Below are 19,016 nucleotides of genomic sequence, written 5' to 3'. Positions count from 1 at the left end.
CAACCAACTTCTGAGATACTTTTCCGAGAAAATTAAGGTTGCCACATGTCTGAATGGTGGGGGATTATAGCCTAAAGTGCTTCCTTTAATAATTATTTTCTCTCACTGGGAGTATGAGTAAGAAATGAATTATTATTTTCTGGTTCCACACTTTCTTCTTTCATGTAATAGAAAATCATGGGAAATGTTTGCCTGTTTGGAGTGATACCAAATGCCTTTAGAGATCTTAATACATGAGACTTTCTTTACTTCTCATTTGAGAGAATTATATATTTTTGGGCAAACTATCGAGACATCCTTTTGTACCTGTACCAAGCTGTCATTGTCAAAATTGACAAATAGCCCCCGAACTTTCATTTTTGACAAAGACCCCTGAACTTTCACCTTGTGATAAATACCCCTGACCTTTAACTGGGATGATGAAATGCATTAAATTACCAAAATGCCTATTTGAACATTCCTTATTTTCTTTTCCTCACCCTTTTATCGTAAATCCTAATGACAAAAAATACCTCTATTTTCTCCAAACGAAACCAGCTAAAAATAACAAGAACCATTTTATTGGCATAGAAGATTGTTTTTTTTTATAATTCTTGATTCATTTCACTATTATGAATGTCCCTCTTCATATTAAAATATAAAATTTACCCACTCCTTTTTCTAATAAATCATGAAAAAGCAAGCAAAACCAAAAAAAAAATTATATGTATCAGAAAGAAACCACAACCATTTCATTTGAATATTGAATCCAGCGAGAAATCTTTTAAAGATCTATTGGAGCAATTGAGAGCACTTCAATGTTACATTTAGAAAACTATTCGTATCATGAATTGTTAATATAAATAAGAGAATGGTAGTTTGGGGATTTAAAAAATTTAAACAGCTGAATGAGAATATTTTCCAAAGTTAACTGGTGGATTTGCCAGTTTAAAAAATTCTAACAGAGGGGGGCATTTGCCACAAATTGAAAGTCTAGTGGATCTTTGTCACAAATGAAAGTTCAAGAGATATTTGTCACCGACCTCATAGTACGGGGTGTGTCTTTGTAATTTACTTCATGAGTGGTAGGAGAGAAAGAATTGAGAGATGAGTGGTAGGAGAGAAAGGATTGGTCAACCACTTATTCCTAATCCAATAAGTCAACAACTTTACTTCATGATCTCAATTCCCTCATAGAGGGTGAGGTTTTCTTGTACCATTAAATTCTCACATGGGAAAACCTTAGCCCCAAAGTGTGCTTGGTTTGAAAGAAAAGGTAGGGAGAAAAAGGGAAATTTTAACTTTCAACTTTGGGTTAGGTTGGGAACCCTAATCAAATCTATCTTCCATATGCATATGATGATGATGATGGTGGTGATAATAATAATAATAATAATAATAATAATAATAATAAACTTATCCATTAATAAAAACGAGTACGGTTCATTATCATCAAAAGACTGATTTCATACTTCCACTTTTACCCTTGTTATTAAAACATATTTTCATTTTTACCCCTTGTCTTATCCACTAATAAAAATAAGAATGGTTCATTGGTTATCATCAAAAGACCCTAATTTCATACTTTCACCTTTACCCCTATTATTAAAATTTATTTCCATTTTCATCCCTTATCAAAACATCAAAAAAGTTGGTTTTGATAAAGGGTCAATTATGCCAAGTGTTTTCTGCTTTTAACTTTTGGAACGCAAAGTGTTCTTCTGCTTTAACTTTGATAAAGGGTCGATTATGCCAAGAGGTTTCTATCAGTTTTGTTTCTTTTTCATCAAAATCGGTTGTCAAAAAGTATAGTTGAACGATTACTAGTCAAGTAGGACAAATAAGATGCCATTAACGTGGTTTCAACATTTCGATGACGTAATTAATCTAGCTGTTACACAGTGTATGCCCTTAGCTCCAATCATATTGATTTATAGATACATTTATTATAAATGAATAGTACCTAATTGTTTCATGTTATGATTGGTGTGTTTCTGTGTAATTACCCCTTAATCTGGACACTTAGGAGACTCGTATTAGTTTATAATGTTCTCAACCGTTGGATAGACTTGGGGAGTTTATCTTGCCAAGGCTAATACTAATGTGTTGCTAAAGATGTTGGAGTAGCCTATATCAGTTGCTAGGGTTAGACCCAAAGCACATGTAGTGTGTACTTGTTTGAAGCACTGAACCCGGACCAATTTCCATTTATACCCTGGACCTTGGAGTCTGATGGGAAAATCTGAAAAGTTACACATAACCCCTAGTCTTGATTACGGCACAACACTGAGTGTCGGATCGCCTTTGATATGCCAATCAGGGAAATCCTTTGGGGGTCAAAACCTGAGTATGTTGGGGTAGTTTGAGAATTCACCTTAGTGGGTGATCATAGTGATAAGATCAACCCCTTTGTCAGACAAAGTGAATGATTGAGACTGCACTCTCTCTAATGGAAACCAAAACTACCGGTAGTCGATTTCAACCGTGTTTGACATTTGTTTTGTAAAATATATTTATATGATATTTACATATTATGTTTTAAAGAAAAGTGTTTGCAAAAGGTTTTTATTCTCGGAACCCATCCGAACAAAGAGTGCAACACTGCACCTTGCAGTTAGGGGAGAGGTCATTCCCTGTCGGGCAGTGTTTGATCATTGTGGGGTGAAAGGTTAAGTGTAAAAGACCATTAAGGGTTGTTTACCTGATGGGCTATATCTTACTTAAGTCCATTATCTTTGGGCCTTCATAGGATGGCTGGACACAAGGATCATTAACTATAAATGTTGGGCCTATGTTGAGCCCATACTGATGGACTCAGGGGTTTATTGCATTTAGTAGTGAATCGGTCAGGCCTTTTCACAAAGGCTGGCCGAACAGATGTGGGCTTATGTAAGGTCATTGCTAGGGTCTCACACCATACAAATTGAAACTAAATGGGCCAGTAACTATCTTAGGATGTGATCCACTTGCTTAATGGGCCTAAAACCCATGATTATTAAGATTAATCAAGTTGTCACATGACTGATTAAATTGTCATGTGACTTGGGCGAATATGGGTTTGGATATAGGTCTGGAGCACCCATTCTAATAAGAGGATAAGTTTTATCCACTTATATAGTCTAGATCCAAATAAAGATTTGGATTAAAAACCTCCTAATACCAATGTTATTATCATAGCCCATGTAACAAAGACAAGTAATCAAATTAAGCATGGGGTATTGGTAAATTTGTTGCCTTTAAATGTAAAAATCTGTTTTCAAATCTTCTTATTTGTAGCTTATATCTTTTAACTTGTTGTAAAAAATTATTTGCATAGTCAATAACCAAATAACCTTACTAGTTAAATCAATGAAATATTTGACTTGGTCAACATAGTCAACATGCAATGGGTAAGGCATTATTTCTCTTTTATTTTCAGCCATTTCCATCATTAATAACATTAGTTCTCATTTTCATACATTATACATATATCATGCTCAATTTTCTATAATTTTATTAAGTATTCCATATTTTTAGATTCCAACCTATTTTTAGAACATTTGTTTTTATTAGTGTCTTGAAAAAGACTCAAACCTATAGGGTTCTACACCTAGGGGCAGAGTCAAGAAATTTTATGAGTTTTTTTGGTGGAGGGGTGGGTGGGGAGAAGGGAAGGGAGCACCCGTGCCTCTTGGCTCCATGCCTGTCTATCACATAACTAACCCTCTTACTTTTTATCTATTTTTCCTTTTTCTAGTAATTATTGTAAGGGCATGTATTATGCATGCATACCTTTTTCTAGTATTAATGTGAGGGCATATATTATGCATGCATGCAAGCAAAGGATAAATATATAAGTAGGGGTGTCAATCGACCGGTTTTGGTTTGGATCCAATCCGATCCAAACCTTATCAAATTGGATTTGGACGGTCCATTATAATTATTGGATTTGACCAATCCAAAATAAATTGGTCCATAATCTTATTGGTTTGAATTGGACCTAAATCAAATTTTCAATAATCCGATAGTAAGGCCAAACCCTTGTCCAATTTGAAATCAATCAAAACTGAAGCCAACATAAAATCACTTTTATGAAAGTACTTTTATGAAAACACTTTTATAAAAATACTTTTATGAAAGCATTTTTACAAAAGTGATTTTATGAAAGCATTTTTACAAAAGCAGTTTTATAAAAGCACTTTTACAAAAGTAATTTTACGAAAGCACTTTTACAAAAGCACTTCTATGAAAGCATTTTTACAAAAGTACTATGAAAGCACTTTTACAAAAGAACTTTTATGGAAGTACTTTTATAAAAGTACTTTTGTGAGCATTTTTATAGTAGTACTTTTATAAAAGAATTTTTATGAAAGCACTTTTATGGAAGTACTATTATAAAAGCACATTTATGAAAGCACTTTTACGAAAGCATTTTTATAAAAACACTTCTATGAAAAAAGTACTTTCACGAAAGCACTTTTATATAAGTAGTTTTATAAAAACACTTCTATGAAAGTACTTTTATAAAAGTACTTTTACGAAAGCATTTTTACAAAAGCACTTTTATGAAAGTACTACTTTTATAAAAGCACATGTACAAAAGTACTTTTATAAGCACGTCTATGGAAGTACTTTTCTAAAAGTGATTTTACAAAATCACTTTTACGAAGTACACTTAATAAAGTGCTTTTGTGAAAAGCACTTTTATAAAAATACTTATTATCAAAGCACTTTTACAAAAATACTTTTTTTAATGCCAAAAGTGCTTTATATAATTTTTTTATATTTCATTCAATCGGTTTGGTTTGGATCCAATCCAATCCATTTACATTTTAATGGATTGGGTTGGATTTGGACTGGATTGGGTCCAGTCCATTTGTAAGTGGATTCACATAAGACTGGATTGGGTTGGACCAAATCCAGTCCAATTGACACCTCTATATATAAATTGACATTATATAATCGAACTTAACTTTTCTGGCCTACACAAAACTAAGACAAGTAACCACTTTATAATATATAGATTATACTTGGTAATGGCCATAAATATTTTATAAAATCAAATATATATATATATATATATATATATATTATTAAATTCCCTTGTCATCGCATCTAATGAAGTTATAATTGGTTGTATTTAACCTTCAATTTCAAACCTAATCATATGGATAATTTTTTTTCCATCAAAGTAACTTACACGTAAAATTGAGTCGTTTGTCATTTGTAATGTTTTTGCATTCTTCACCTCTTTAATATTTTTTTTTATTCCACCATATTTTTCACATGTTGTTGGTATGTAAAACTTTGATTTGGCTAGCAAAATTAAGGAAAAAAGGTATAATATCCTTATGTCTATTAACTAGTTATAATGAAGAAATGTAGCTTCTAACCACTACTCAAATACAAATAATTTCCAAATTAACAGTACATTTTATTTTTATTGCCACCTGCCCACCTTGATGTGAAAAGACATAAATACCTTCGTCCATATTTTGGAAAAGCATGGTGAGAGTATAATTAAGAACCCATTTGGGAAGGCTTCTGAACTGCATTTTCTGTCCCGCTTAGGGGAAGTTTTTACCAAACACGGCTTTACAATGATCCAGGCTCCTCATTTCCAAATGGGTACTTAATCTACTTGCAATAGTATTATTAGAATCCCCTCCATCCATGGTTTGTTTTATAAGTTCAGTTAACGCTCTGTTTGAAAAGAGTACAAATATCAAATATGTACACTGCATACAAGGTTTTGCATTGAATATATTTGTATTTACGCACTTCCCAAATCGATCATAAAGAAAAAATAATAGTTATTTCACTATAAGAAAAGTAGCCTTTAGCCACGGTTTTTGAATATTTTATCCGTAGCTATATCCTGGCTTTTTAATTCCAACCTAGTAACGGTTGCTGGGCCGTGGCTTATACATAAATTTACCCCAACGGTTTTAAAATGGACCGTTGCAATATATATATATATATATATATATGGGATTAGAAAACCGTGGGTAGATTGGAAATTTGGAATAGAAAAAAGAGGAAAAAAATGCCCGCCCTCTTCATTCCCGCGTTTTAGAGTACTGCTCTCATCTCTCTCTTCTTCCCTTCGTTTTAGACTTCTCTCGTCTCTCATCTCTCTCTTCTTCCCTTCGTTTTTCTCCTCTCATTCTCAGATCTTCATCTCTTCTTTCTGCTCATTTTCCCCTTCTTCGGTTTCTTGCTCTCTCGGTGTACAAAGCATCTCGGATTCTTGGTCTGCTTAGCTCGTTGTAGAGAAGTAAGTTCATCTCCCACTTTTTTCTTCTGCTTTTTTCTAAGAGAAAGTTGCTATTTTTTTACCTGTATTGAAAATATATATATTTCTTTTGGTTTCTTCTGTCGTGGGTGTCAAATACGGAACAAGAGCGATTGTTCTTGTTTTCTAAGTTATAGGGGATGTGGCAGGAGTTTCTAATCGGGTATCAAGGTTGGGGTTTAGGGATATTTCTAAAGAAAGGAGGATTGTCTTTTATTGCTAAACCCTAGAGTTTGTTTGCCAGTAACAATATTGCACCATTGGGTTTTACTAGATCTCACATGAAATCGTTGGGAAAAGCAGTTGGGTTGATAGTAATCGAATTTCAAGTTGGATTAATTTAAATAATAAGGCCTCTGGGCACCGGCTGGCTCATTGATTAAAAGATTTAATCCCTAGAGAGAGATTAAGAAAAAAGAATTAGGATGGGCCCTCAGATGGTATCTGGTAGGAAGATGGAGTGCAGCGGATTGTCGCTGAAGACAGGGCCATGTTGTTCGGATCTGCTTATTTAATTCACACCAGAATGAAAGACACCAAGGCCTGCCCAGTAGACATAGCCATTCATGGGTGTCAAGTCATAAACATTAAGATAAACAGGGGTACCACACTGCCACCTGTATTATAGCTTCCTGACTTCACTTTTGGGAACAAGCTGAAACAGGGTGATTTGCCTCGTTTATGACAAGGTATGTTGGAGTTATAGCCCTTCTTTGATCCCAATTTCATGTTTCTTTAAAATGTGAAACCAGGAATTGGTAAATCCCTAGTTACAATCTGCATGCATTTAAAAGGCTGAAACCAGGAACTGAAATACTGCAGTTTTTAATGTATAATATTTGCGCCTTGACCAAATATTATTTAATTTCTTCAAGTTAGATACCAAACTTGCACCCCTACCTAGGAGTTCGGATCTGCTGCTCGCAAGGCTGCATACTAATTAACTAATCATGGGTACAACACCATTTTGAAAAGGGTGGCTAATGTACTTTTAGAGTTTCAGCCAAGGGAGAGAAATCAGTCCCCAAACAAAACTAAACTCAATTCATACTGAGGAAAGTCAACAAACAGAATACCCCTGCATTAGAAAATGATCCAACAACAGGGTACAAAACACGTATACATGACATCCATACTTTTCAACTAGTACAATGTAAAATAAAATAAATAGCTTAGCTAGGATCAGCTAAGATCATACTTTTCAGACCTCCCTACCCCTCCTCCAAAAGTGAGTCAGCTAGGATATTTGCTAATCTAGAGATTTACCTAAATGATTTGTTGGAACTTTGTTCTTTGTATTTCTGGGTGTTGAGGGCTTCAAAATTATGAAACATATATTTGGTTTCATTGGACTACCTATCAAAGTGAATAATATTTCTATAGAGGGAAGAGTATGTTAATTGAAAATATTGCAAAGGGGATTCGTAAGATTTGCTTGCATCCTTTGATTAGGATGATAGTTTTTGGACCCTTCATGGTAAAGGTAATTTTAATGTCAAGTCAGCGAAATTTGGTGTATTTAGACCTGAATTGTACATGTAGGAATGCATGCCCATCTAGATTGCTTTAAATGATTTCATTTCTGATGCTACAATTTTTTATCCTACCCTTAATATTATTTACTTATATTGTTTGTTGTCAATTTATAGGATTAATTATACTCATAAGGAATTTTGTGTGGGCTTTGTGACATCTAGATTGCTTTGGAAAAGGATGTAAGTAGCAACTTTATTGTTTAATTTGTTTATTCTTTTGGCTATTTTTTTCTAATATTGGAATGCCATGGATTGTGCTATGGATATGCTTTACATGATATTGGAGTGCTGTGGATATGCTAATGGGCATAGTGAGGAGTTTTAGGGATTACATGAATCCACCACATATATGCGTGCGTGTTTGTGTTTTTCTTTCTAATTCTAATGTTAATAATCTTTATATGGTCATGAAGAATATGCTAATCCATGTGGGTTAATTCTAATGTTTATAAGATTAATTGATATTGGAGTGCCATAGGTTATTTGTTTATTTTTTAAAATTTTTATGTTTATATTCTTTATATGATATCATATTGCCATGAGATGTGCGAACCAACATAGTGATGAGCTTTAGGAAACTTTATAAATCTGTTATATGCTTATTTATTTATTTTTGTTTTTTCTTAGTCATTTTTTTTTTTGTTTTGAGAAGAATAGACCATGTGGTTTTGGTGTGTGGTCGGGTTTAACTTTCTTGATCCGCCAGGATCAGTTGCTATTGAACTGAAATACAGCTCTTCAAGCAAAATGTGAAGAAGAAAGTAAAATCTGAAATCAAAGGACCAGCTTCCTATTGGGGTGTTATCCCAATATGAATTGTTTTTCTGGTTGTGAGTTCCAAAAGCATGTTTTCATCCAATGTGCAAAAAGGCCATAATGTTAGGTCTGTAACCAGTCCACCCCTCCCAAGACCCTGGATAGCCATGTCCAACATTTGGTATTGGCCCTTGAGTTTGCATTCCAATATTTACTGATATACTACTTTGTCTGAAATGTATTTCATATTTTTCCAGCATTCAAATTTTACACAAGTATTTGTGCCGATGACCATTTTAAGTTTATATATCTATGTATAGCATTCTTTTTGTAATTATTCTGGAGCAATGACATCATATTCTATGTTTTTTAGAAAGGAACTTCTTTCCTAATAAAATTGCTATTGCCTGGAAAACACATTTCAGAAACAGACACATTGAGACAGATCGGGAAGGTTAAGGACATTGGTTCCAGCTTAAAGAGCCAACAAACCAAATTTTAATCAAAACTAGAATCAGAAAAATGCCCCTCCCTAACCACTTGGTGGCTAAGTTGGATCTGTCCACACAATTTAATATGGCTCACCTCCAATGCCACAAAGCTGTATAGGTAAGATATAATGAATGTCTGTCCAGAAGAATATTCACCATGTCATCTTCTTGCTTTAGTTTCTGCTGCTTGGCTTGGTGGTGCTATTTGTGCTTCAGCACCAAGAGCAACTGCAGCAGATTCTACATGTGTAAAGAGATACTCATAGATCTTCTTCCTAAGTCTGTGAATCGTCTCAGCAAGAATGCAGGGTTCTTCTTCACTATCCTTGGAAGAACCAATCTCATCTAACCAGTCATTACATTCTTGAGACGAGACAGTCTGATGCCATTGGTTGCTTGTGGAGGTCATGTAGTAAATCTTTGCCAGGGTCATGGCTGCATGCCAAGTACCACTGTTTGGATGGACCCACTGAGATCACCTTCTTATTTTTGTATGATAGAATACTATGATATCAGACTAAAGTAATATTTGTTAGTTTCCTAGTTAAAATTGGAGTCTATGAAGGGTTATCTGAGCCCTTATGCTGAGTTTATGAATAGAGCTTTTGTGATTAAAATTTTAGAGTTGATTTGATGAACAATAATTATGCTTTTATTATTGTTTCTTTTTTTCATAATTAGAGTTGATGAATCCCAGAGGAGTCATGTGCAGGAAGCTCTCAAATAACTTGGGCTGTTTCTTTTTTTCTTTTTTTTTTTTTTTTAACTTTTTTTTTTCTAATCTGATGGGTGATTTGCATAAATTAAGCTTGTTCTTGTTCTCTAACTTGCTTTTCACTCGGCCATTCATGCGTTTGAGGTGGATCTATTTTTTTTCCTTTTTTTAAGTGAAGTTTTGGCTCTAGAGGGAAAGATTTTTTGTCCTAAACCTAGTTTTTTATTTATTTTTTCTGCAAATTCTCCTAGACTTAGTTGGTGAGTGGATTGGCCAATTGAGGTAATTGAACAGTAGCTCTGATGATATAAACATGACTTCATATGTAATTTTGAGGACCACTTAACAAAAGTACTTGTGAATTAGGCTGTGGACTGCTTAGCAAATTTAGACAATGTTGCTCTAACAACCTCTGAGATGAAATGTTTCTTTCAACTAGTCAGATATCAGAAGTTGAATGCTGCTTGCTGACAAAGGCAGAAGCTAACAATAATGCTACAATTTTCCTTTGTGATTGACCCAGAAATAACAACCATGAGATAAAGAATTGTTAAAGATACTCTTAGAGAATTACATATATATATATATATTCAGGAGCCTCATCTAACATCTGTGTGTGATGATACAATTATAGTGGCTGTTTGTTCTGAATGACTACTTGATTCATGATATCTTGGATCAACAGTGTCATGTTGGTGAGAGAAAATCCCCCCTCTTCGATTGCTATCTTTGCCATCTCCATGAGCTCTGTCGCTCTCTGTCTTCTTTCTTCTGTCTCATCTCCCCCATCCATCAACTGGACTATGGCCTTTTCCACTTGTTCTCTCCTTACCAGCACCCTAACCTTCTCTTCCTCTCCCAACTTACATTGGACATCAACACCAATCCTGACTCCAATCATGAGAATCTGTACAATCAGCTACTCATTACTGAACTGCTCTGCAAACATAGGTCATGTTATCATGGGCACACCCGCACAAACCCCTTCCAGTGTTGAATTCCACCCGCAGTGTGTCAATAAGCCACCTATGGCCGAGTGAGATAGGATTAAAACCTGAGGCGCCCAGCCCTGAATCAAGAGACCTCTCCCTTTGGTCCTCTCCTCAAAACCTTCCTTCAACAACCATTCCTCAAAGGATTCATTGTTGTTTCTGACTACCCAAATGAATGGGTGGTTTGATGCTTCTAGCCCCAACCCAATCTTTATCAACTGTGGAGGAATCAGTCTACAGAGGCTGCCTAGACAAACATAGACAACAGACTTTGGAGCTCTAGAATCCAACCACTCCAAGTCTTATGTGCTGATGGAGCAGAAAGTCCCTTGTTTCGAGAGTGGCAGGGTTTTGGCCACAGCTGCTGATCAGTTTGAGTTAAACCATTCCTTTCTCCAAACAAGAGATTTAATGGGTTTGACAATTGGTAAACCTTTCTTTTATTAAAGAGAGGTTGGGCATGGGTTGACCCTAACCACTATTACAGCTAACCTCAGCCCCAGCCATAGGTCAACAGCTGAGAAGATGATGACAGAACCATGTATTTTGGTGTTTGACCTGTTCCCTAACCACTTGGACAGTGGTCTAGGTCGAAGGTCACTCGATTAATGTGGCAGCCTACTGCCATTAATTGTTGGGGACTTGGTGCAGCTTTTCAAACATACCACAAAACTTAAGACTTTATGAGGAATTGAAAAAAAAAGTGATCAAATCTGTTTAATTAGCGTCAAGCATGAAAACCTTTCTGGAAACAGAAAACTATGTATCCCCTTAATTAGCTTTTTAAGAAAAGGAATAACTGAATTTCTAATTTTAAGATAACACCTATGGCGTTTATAAGCTTCATGTAGTCAAATTTCCGACCCCATATATTAAAAGTCAGATTTAATTTGCTCACCAATCGCATTAAATAACACAAACGGGCTTGTGTTGTCTTATGTGCTGATTGGAAACTGTGGTTCTGCCCCTTCTGATTTTGATTGAATATGGAGGGCCACACCATAGATGAGCTTTTTTGTTGCATCATCTGATTTTGATTCCCTTGGATTTTTTTCTAGGGCATCAAAAAGAAAATGATCTTAAACAAATCAAGTGCAGCAAGTCCCAAATTCTCAATAAAATAGGGAAGTTGAAGAACAAGAGACTGAAACACAACCACAGCAATTTCATTTGCAACACCCTCAAGTTTCTCAACCCCAAGTAGACCATTTGCCCTCTCATCATTCTCAGGAGGAAACTGAAGACCAATTACCCCCACAAATAGAGTCTTCATAGCACAAGAAAACAAGAGGCCCCACTTTTTGTAAAGATGTGTATAAAATGAATGATAATGAGCACATTTCTGTATCTTTTAATAAGTATGGTCAACCAGAAGATGGAAAATTGTCTCATTTTATTGGCACGATAGCATGTAATGGAAATATTGTACCTGTCGATGTGGATAGTTGGAAGAAAGTATTGAATACAACTAAAGATCGTGCTTCGGGTTTTATCAGGTATTCTTTTCAATTTATTCACTATTTGTATTTTGGATTTGAACATTTTTCAAATAATCAAATATGTGTGATGGATTATGATATATAAAATCTCATTCTTACATATGCAATGCAGGATAAGTTTGATGTTTCAGATGATCGTAAAGAATGGTGTTTAAATGTCCTAAATGCAAAATGGAAGCAATGGAAATGCATTCTATATCAGGATTTTTATAAGCCTGAAGTTCCAATAGCAGAACAACTTACTCCTCCAACGGATCGTGTTGTTAAAGAACAATGGGTAAATTTGCTTCAAATGTGGCAATCAGAAAAATTTAAGGTATGCAAATTAAATTCATTAAAAATGATTTCTTATTTAAACATATACTAACTAATATATTGTTTTCTTTACTTTTCTTTACTTTTCTTTATTAGACATTTAGCAAAGTAAATAGAAGCAATCGTGCTTTGAAGAAAATAAACCACTGTGCAGGAACAGAGCGAAGGTTATGATCAATTCTAATTATTTAATTTACATATCTAATTATTGACATAAAATCTTATGTATTCATTTTTGTTGAACATGACAGACCAAAGTTTATGATCCAAAGCGAAGGTCATGAGTGTGATGCACGTGCATATAATCAACTATTCAGATGCAATGAGGATAATTTTGTTAATTCTCTTTTCTTTTTTTGGTGATGAAAAAAAATTATTAAAAGTGTGTGTTGAACAAAGACTACTATGAATGTTTTGTGTAAGTTTGTATAGGTTTTATTATACAAGAATAGGTGAAATTAATTTTTTTTTTTTTTGTAATGGCATTCGTTTAAATTCAATTGAGAAACAAACCTTTAGCAACGGTTTATGACGACCGTTGCTAAAGGTGCCATGCAACAATGGCTTTAAATGTGGTTATATTTTGTGATGACCAGTCTATAGCATCGGTTTTTTCCCCTAACCGTTTCTATAAGAATTTTATAGCAACTGTTAATGTAAAAAACCGTAGCAATACATAAGAATGACTAATACTTTTAGCGATGGTTTTACTTAAAACTGTTGCTATTTCTATTTATTCAACAATAGCTCATATTTTATAGCCACAGATAAAACCGTTACTATAGAAATTTTTAGCAACGGTACCAAATAAATCCATTGCAATATTTTTTTTATTAGCAACGATTTAAACCGTTGCTATAGGTATATTTGTAGCAACAATGTACAAAATCCGTGGCTATAGGCTTTAGCCACGCCAATATCCGCCATTGACAAAAAAGCGTTGCTAAATTGTTGCTATATCTTTTAGCAACGGTTTTTTGTATCTTTTTGCAACGGTTTTATCCGTTGCTAAAGTCGATTTTTCCTATAGTGTTTGTTTCATAATATGGGTTGTGATCGTTGAGGTTGGAGGTGTGATCAAAGTTATGGCCACTGAGGTTAGAGTTCGGGACCGTGAATCTTTCTTCCAAAGTTGCCTAGTCCTAAGGTTTCTAGGTGTTTATCCCTTAAAGGAAGAGATTGAATGGTGGATTTCTCTTCGGTGGAGGAACAGTGTAATCCGGCTATGCGAAGGCTTGAGGGGAGTAAATGTCTTCTAATTTTTGCCTCCCAAGAAGAAGCTTGCGGTGCTTTCCACTCCCGAGCTCAAACCTTCAACGAGATGTGGTTCACCTTATCTTGTTGGACTCAGGAAGGATGTTTGGAAAGGTAGAGAGGAGGTTACGGTAAGTGGTGGGTCAGGGTATTTGGCGTTCCCCTCTCTGTCTGGTGTTCGACGGTCTTCAAGAAGATAGGAGACGCAATGGGCGGCTTCAATGCTACTGATCCGGATAATCTAGCCTGGAAAAACCTTGAGGCCCTCCATCTTCTCGTTTGGAGCAAGGCGGTTTGTGGCATTCCCAAGTGTGTTGAGCTAGAAGTGGAAGGTACTAGGTATCTGTTGAGGGTTGCCATTGAAGACTAGGAGCCCTCGGTGTTTAGTCGAACCTTGGTTTTCAAAGAATGGGAGTCGAACTTGAGGTTGACTGCTCTGCCTCGGTTCAATAAACCGAACCTTTTGAAACTGGATTACAAGCAGAGAGAGTGGGGTGGGTTTCCACTGGGACATGATTCTACGAGTTGTCCCGTGAGAGCGCATCGCAAACGAAGGAAAAGAAGGAAGTCTCGTCAACCTCCGATGACAGGTGAAAGAGAAGAGTTAGTGGAAGTGTTGCAGGGGTTGTCGGCGCCAGAGGACGATGTTGTAGGGGTCAATCATCAGAGTCCATTCGTTGCAGAAGGAAGGAAGCATGTTGCGATGCAGACTTCAATAGGCACGATGATGGAGATGGTTTCAATGGTGGACCAGTCGCTGGGGAAACCAGGGACGTCATTCTTCGCATCACAGCGTTCGGCGGGCGTTTCAAATTTTAAGAGATTCCTGCTCTTTGTAGGAGGGCAGGTGGGAGCGAATGTTTTTTCGAGTTGGGGCACGGGTAGATGTCTATGGATCAACTTGATTACATCCTTTAACCCGACTAAAAGCCAAGTTAATGTTGGGGTGGACTTGGCCGCTTTAATGGTAAAGCCCATGGTGCCTTACTCCCGTATGCAGTCGTCCCTCTCAAATCAGTTTGGCAAAGGTTGGAGGGAATTAAGAAACCTTTGCAAACAACAAATGACTTCTTTACTCACCATGATTCTTCACCTAGGCCTGAGTTTAGCAGAGATGGGTGAAGGAAGGGGAAATCCATCATATGGATGGCCGAACCATGCTAGATGGTTGGGCAAAATTTCAAAAATTTTCTTTTACCCTTCCGGGAATCGTATTCCTAGTTTTAGAAAAGTTGCATTTTTGAAGGATCGTTCTTGCATCGAACCGGACCAGAACTAAAACCAAAGAGAAGGGAGAAGTATACCTGATACAGAATCCATAAGTGTAGCTCCCAAAGTGATAGTTCACGCCCAAAGAGTGTACCAAAACCAACTTCCACTGAAGATGGTGCAACTTGAATTGAAGCCGATTCAGCAACGCATTTTTTCAGCAAAAACTGTAACCCAATATCTTAGATCGAGCAAGGATGGTGAGCACGAATTGAATATGATATTTTCTTGCAAAAAATCAGAAATTAGAACTGATCTTTATCAGTTTAAGAACTTGAGGTCGAACTAGGGTTTATGGGTGGCAAGAGCAGAAGGAGAGAACTGAGAGCTTATGTGATAACTAGAGTAGTTCACCCTCGTCCTTTTATAAGCCTTAAGGATCAACACTCCTAATTGAATTAAGAGGATCCTAATCCAAATCTTTATTTGGATTTGGACTCTTTAAGTGGATTAGACTTATCCTTTTATCCTAATTGCTGATCCATACCCATATTCGCCCATGCCACATGACTGCTTAACCTGTCGTGTGACCACTTGATTAATTTAATTAATCATGGGCTTTAGGCCCATTAAGTAAGTGGCTCATGACCCTAGATAGTTGCTAGCCCATATCGTTCTCTTTGTATGGCCTGGGACCCCAACAATGGCCTTAAATAAGCCCATATGGGTTTGGCCCGACTTTTGTGAAAAAGCCTGGCCGAATTCACTATCAAGTATAATGAACCCCTAAATCCATCAGTATGGGCTCTTAATGGGCCCAACATTTAGACTAAATGGTCATTGAGTCCAACCATCCTATGAAGGGATAAGGACAATGGACTTAAGTGAGATATAGCCCATCAGGTAAAACAGCTCTAAATGGTCTCTTACACTTAACTTGTTAGCCCTTAATGATCAAACACTACCCGACAGGAAATGACCTCTCCCCTGGCTATAAGGTGCAGTGTTCCACTTTCTACTCTGATGGGTCCTAGGAATTAAAACCTTTTGCAAGCCTTTTTCTTAAATCATAATGTAAAGGATGGGTCCCGATAGGAAAGGACCTCTCCTTCTCTGTAGAGCAAGAGCCTTAGTTGCGAGATTGGATCAGCTCCTCTTTCGTCCATGATGTAAAGGATCATAACCCTCAGTTTGCAAGGAGCTCGGAACCGGAATTAGATTTGGAGACAAAAAATTCCTGGTTAGACGTGTCTTCTACACCGTCAGTTCTGCCGGTCGGAAATAGGAAATCTAAACTATTGAGGGAATGCTATGATCCACCAGTTGTTACCCCTCCTCCTCGAGGAGCCCGTTGCATTAGGGGAAGGGGTAGAAGAAGAAATAGCTTGGGCTATTAATTGAGGGTCTGTTTGCTCTTTCTTCTTTCGAAGGTCTCTTAGGCTTTGAGCTTTTAGGCTAGGCTGAGGAGTTTGGTTTTAGATCTCCTTGTTGGTGCATATTGTGTTGTTTTGTGGCCCTTGAGCTTTGGGCTTAGGTTGTAAGTGGTTCATTTTGGGCTTCTATGGGGTTTCAATTTTTGTATACCTCTTGCATACTTTTCTTCCCTTTTTAATAAATTTTATCTTATCATTTTCTAAAAAATAATATGGGTTGTGATCACTGATCAGGATAGAGAAAGTGAGCTACTATGTGGAGGCTTAAGATTGCCCAAGGAGATGGCCCCTACCAACACCAACAATTACGTTGCACAATAGACTTGGGAGTTCGACCCCGACTACAGTACATTAGAAGAGCATGCCGAGGTTGAAAAGGCTCGTGATGAATTCACTAAGAACCGTCATTGTGTCAAGCCTAATGGTAATGTTCTTTTAGCTTTGCAGGTAGTCTTTCTCTTTCTCTATCTATCTATATCTATCTATCTATCTATCTATCTATCTATCTATATAGATCACTCGGTCAAAGTCCACATATCGATTATATTCTCTCTTTGGTTGTCCACATCTCTACTCTTTGCAAGCAATTCTGAGCAAGGTTTGCATCAATGATTAGACGTGATCGATTCTTAGATGGTCCAAAATAAATTAAAACAAGGACTCATTAGCAATGCAAGGAAAAATATCAATCACCCGGTAAATGAATCAGTCAATTGTCTTAAATGAAGTTCCTTGTAGGTCATGGATTATTTATCAAGTTATTATTATCAAGCGGGATTCATTAATTAAGAGTTTATATCTATTAAGCTAGACGATGGGATTTGAGTAGGGCTGGTAATATTATTTGATATGATACCTGAACATTTTTTGAACATGATGTAAAGTTAGTGAATTTGGGTTTACCTTAATCATATATTTGTCTACCAATTTAATATGATTAATAAATATGCCAATTTCAGATTGACCCACTTGATTCAAAGATGACCCATCCTTTATGATCCAAAGTTTCAAGTTTTAAATCATGTATGTGTTAGACGTTCTATGCCCTTAGCTCCAATCAGATTGATGTATCTTTTGATATTTATTGCAAATGAATAAAGTACACATTTGATTCATGTTATATTGGTGTGTTTCTGTGTAATACCCTAAATTGGACACTTATGAGACTCATGTTAGTTTAGAATCTTCATAGCTGTTGGATGGATCTAGGGAGATTTATCCTGTCAAGGCTGACACTGATGTGCTACCAAGTGGGTTGGGGTGGCTTGTTTTAGCTTCTAGGGTGAGACCTGAGGCACATGCAGTGTGGGTTTTCTTGAAACATTAAACCAGACCAAATTCTAGTATTGCCCTAGACCTTGGAGATAGATGGACAAAACTGGAATGTTACATCTGACCCGTAGACTAGATTATGGTACTGCATTAGGTGTTGGATTGAACTGTCTTTGATATGCCAATCAGTGAGATCCTTAGAGGGGGTCAAAACCTGGGTATGTTGGGGCAGTCAAAGAATTCATCTGAGTGGGTGATTATAGTGATATGATCAACCCCTTTGTCGGACAAAGTGAATGATCGGGGATTGCACTCTCTGATGGAAATCTAAACTACCGGCAGTTGATTTCAAATTGTTGAGATTTATTTTGCAAATATATATATATATATATATATATATATATATAGATATACATATACATTATGGTTTCACAAAATGTTTGCAAAAATGTTTTAATTCCTAGGATCCATGTGAGTAGAGAGTGCAACAGCCGAGGGAGAGGTCCTCTCTTGTCGGGTAGTGATTGATCATTATGGGTTGAGAGATTAAGTGTAAGACCATTTATGGATAATAAACCTGATGGGCTAATCTCACATCTACCCATAATCCTTGGGCCTTCATAAGATGGCTGGACCCAATGACCATTTAGTGTAAATGTTGGGCCCATTAAGAGCCCATACTGATGGACTCAAGGGTTCACTGTATTTAGTAGTGAATTCGGTCAGGCCTTGTAAAAGAGGCTAGATGGAACCTGTGTGACTTATGTGGAGATCAATGATAGGGTCCCATGCCATACAAAGATAGCCAAGCTAGCCAGTATTTATAGGGAAAGTGACCTATGTGACTAAATGGTCCTAAAGCCCATTTCGAACTGAGCTTAAGTGAATTAATTAAAAATGGGCGAATTCTAGTTTATAATCTGATTAGGATTAGCTAAAGGATAAGATAAGTCTTATTCATTTAAGAGTCCAGTTTTGTTTCAACAACGAACATTGAAAAAACAGATTTTATAAATTAAGGGAATACGATTTCCAGATGGGAGAAAGATTTTTTTTTTTAAATTTCGCCTAACCACCATGCATGGTTCAACCATCCATAAGATGGATCTCCCATCTCTTCAGTATGTATATTAATATTTGGATGAATATTATGGTAGGAATGATATTGAATGGTGATGATACGCGGTTTGGTTGCTTCGTCGTGTCTTGGTGACTTGGGTTGAACAAGGTTTCAATCTGGCAGCGCTGAGCTGCACGGCCAGGCTGATGTCTATGTGTTTGAGTTGAAGAAA

General features: G+C 36.4%; 1 long non-coding RNA gene across 2 annotated transcripts; it reads left to right on the top strand.

Moving 5' to 3' along the window:
• The first annotated feature begins 5,979 nt into the window (after positions 1–5,979).
• LOC104589210 (uncharacterized) lies at positions 5,980–13,022 on the top strand. Of its 2 annotated transcripts, XR_016079294.1 has the most exons (6): positions 5,980–6,235; positions 7,903–7,968; positions 10,190–12,238; positions 12,354–12,557; positions 12,653–12,723; positions 12,808–13,022. It is a non-coding gene; the product is annotated as an uncharacterized LOC104589210 (long non-coding RNA). The 2 variants fall into 2 exon arrangements; XR_016079293.1 differs by having other exon boundaries at positions 7,903–12,238.
• Positions 13,023–19,016: the final 5,994 nt, after the last annotated feature.

This window comes from Nelumbo nucifera, chromosome 8, assembly GCF_055504915.1.
Source record: "Nelumbo nucifera cultivar China Antique chromosome 8, China Antique-T2T, whole genome shotgun sequence".
Classification (NCBI taxonomy): Eukaryota; Viridiplantae; Streptophyta; class Magnoliopsida; order Proteales; family Nelumbonaceae; genus Nelumbo; species Nelumbo nucifera.
The sequence above is the reverse complement of the archived record's forward strand: the minus strand, read 5'-3'. Positions and strand labels throughout refer to the sequence as shown.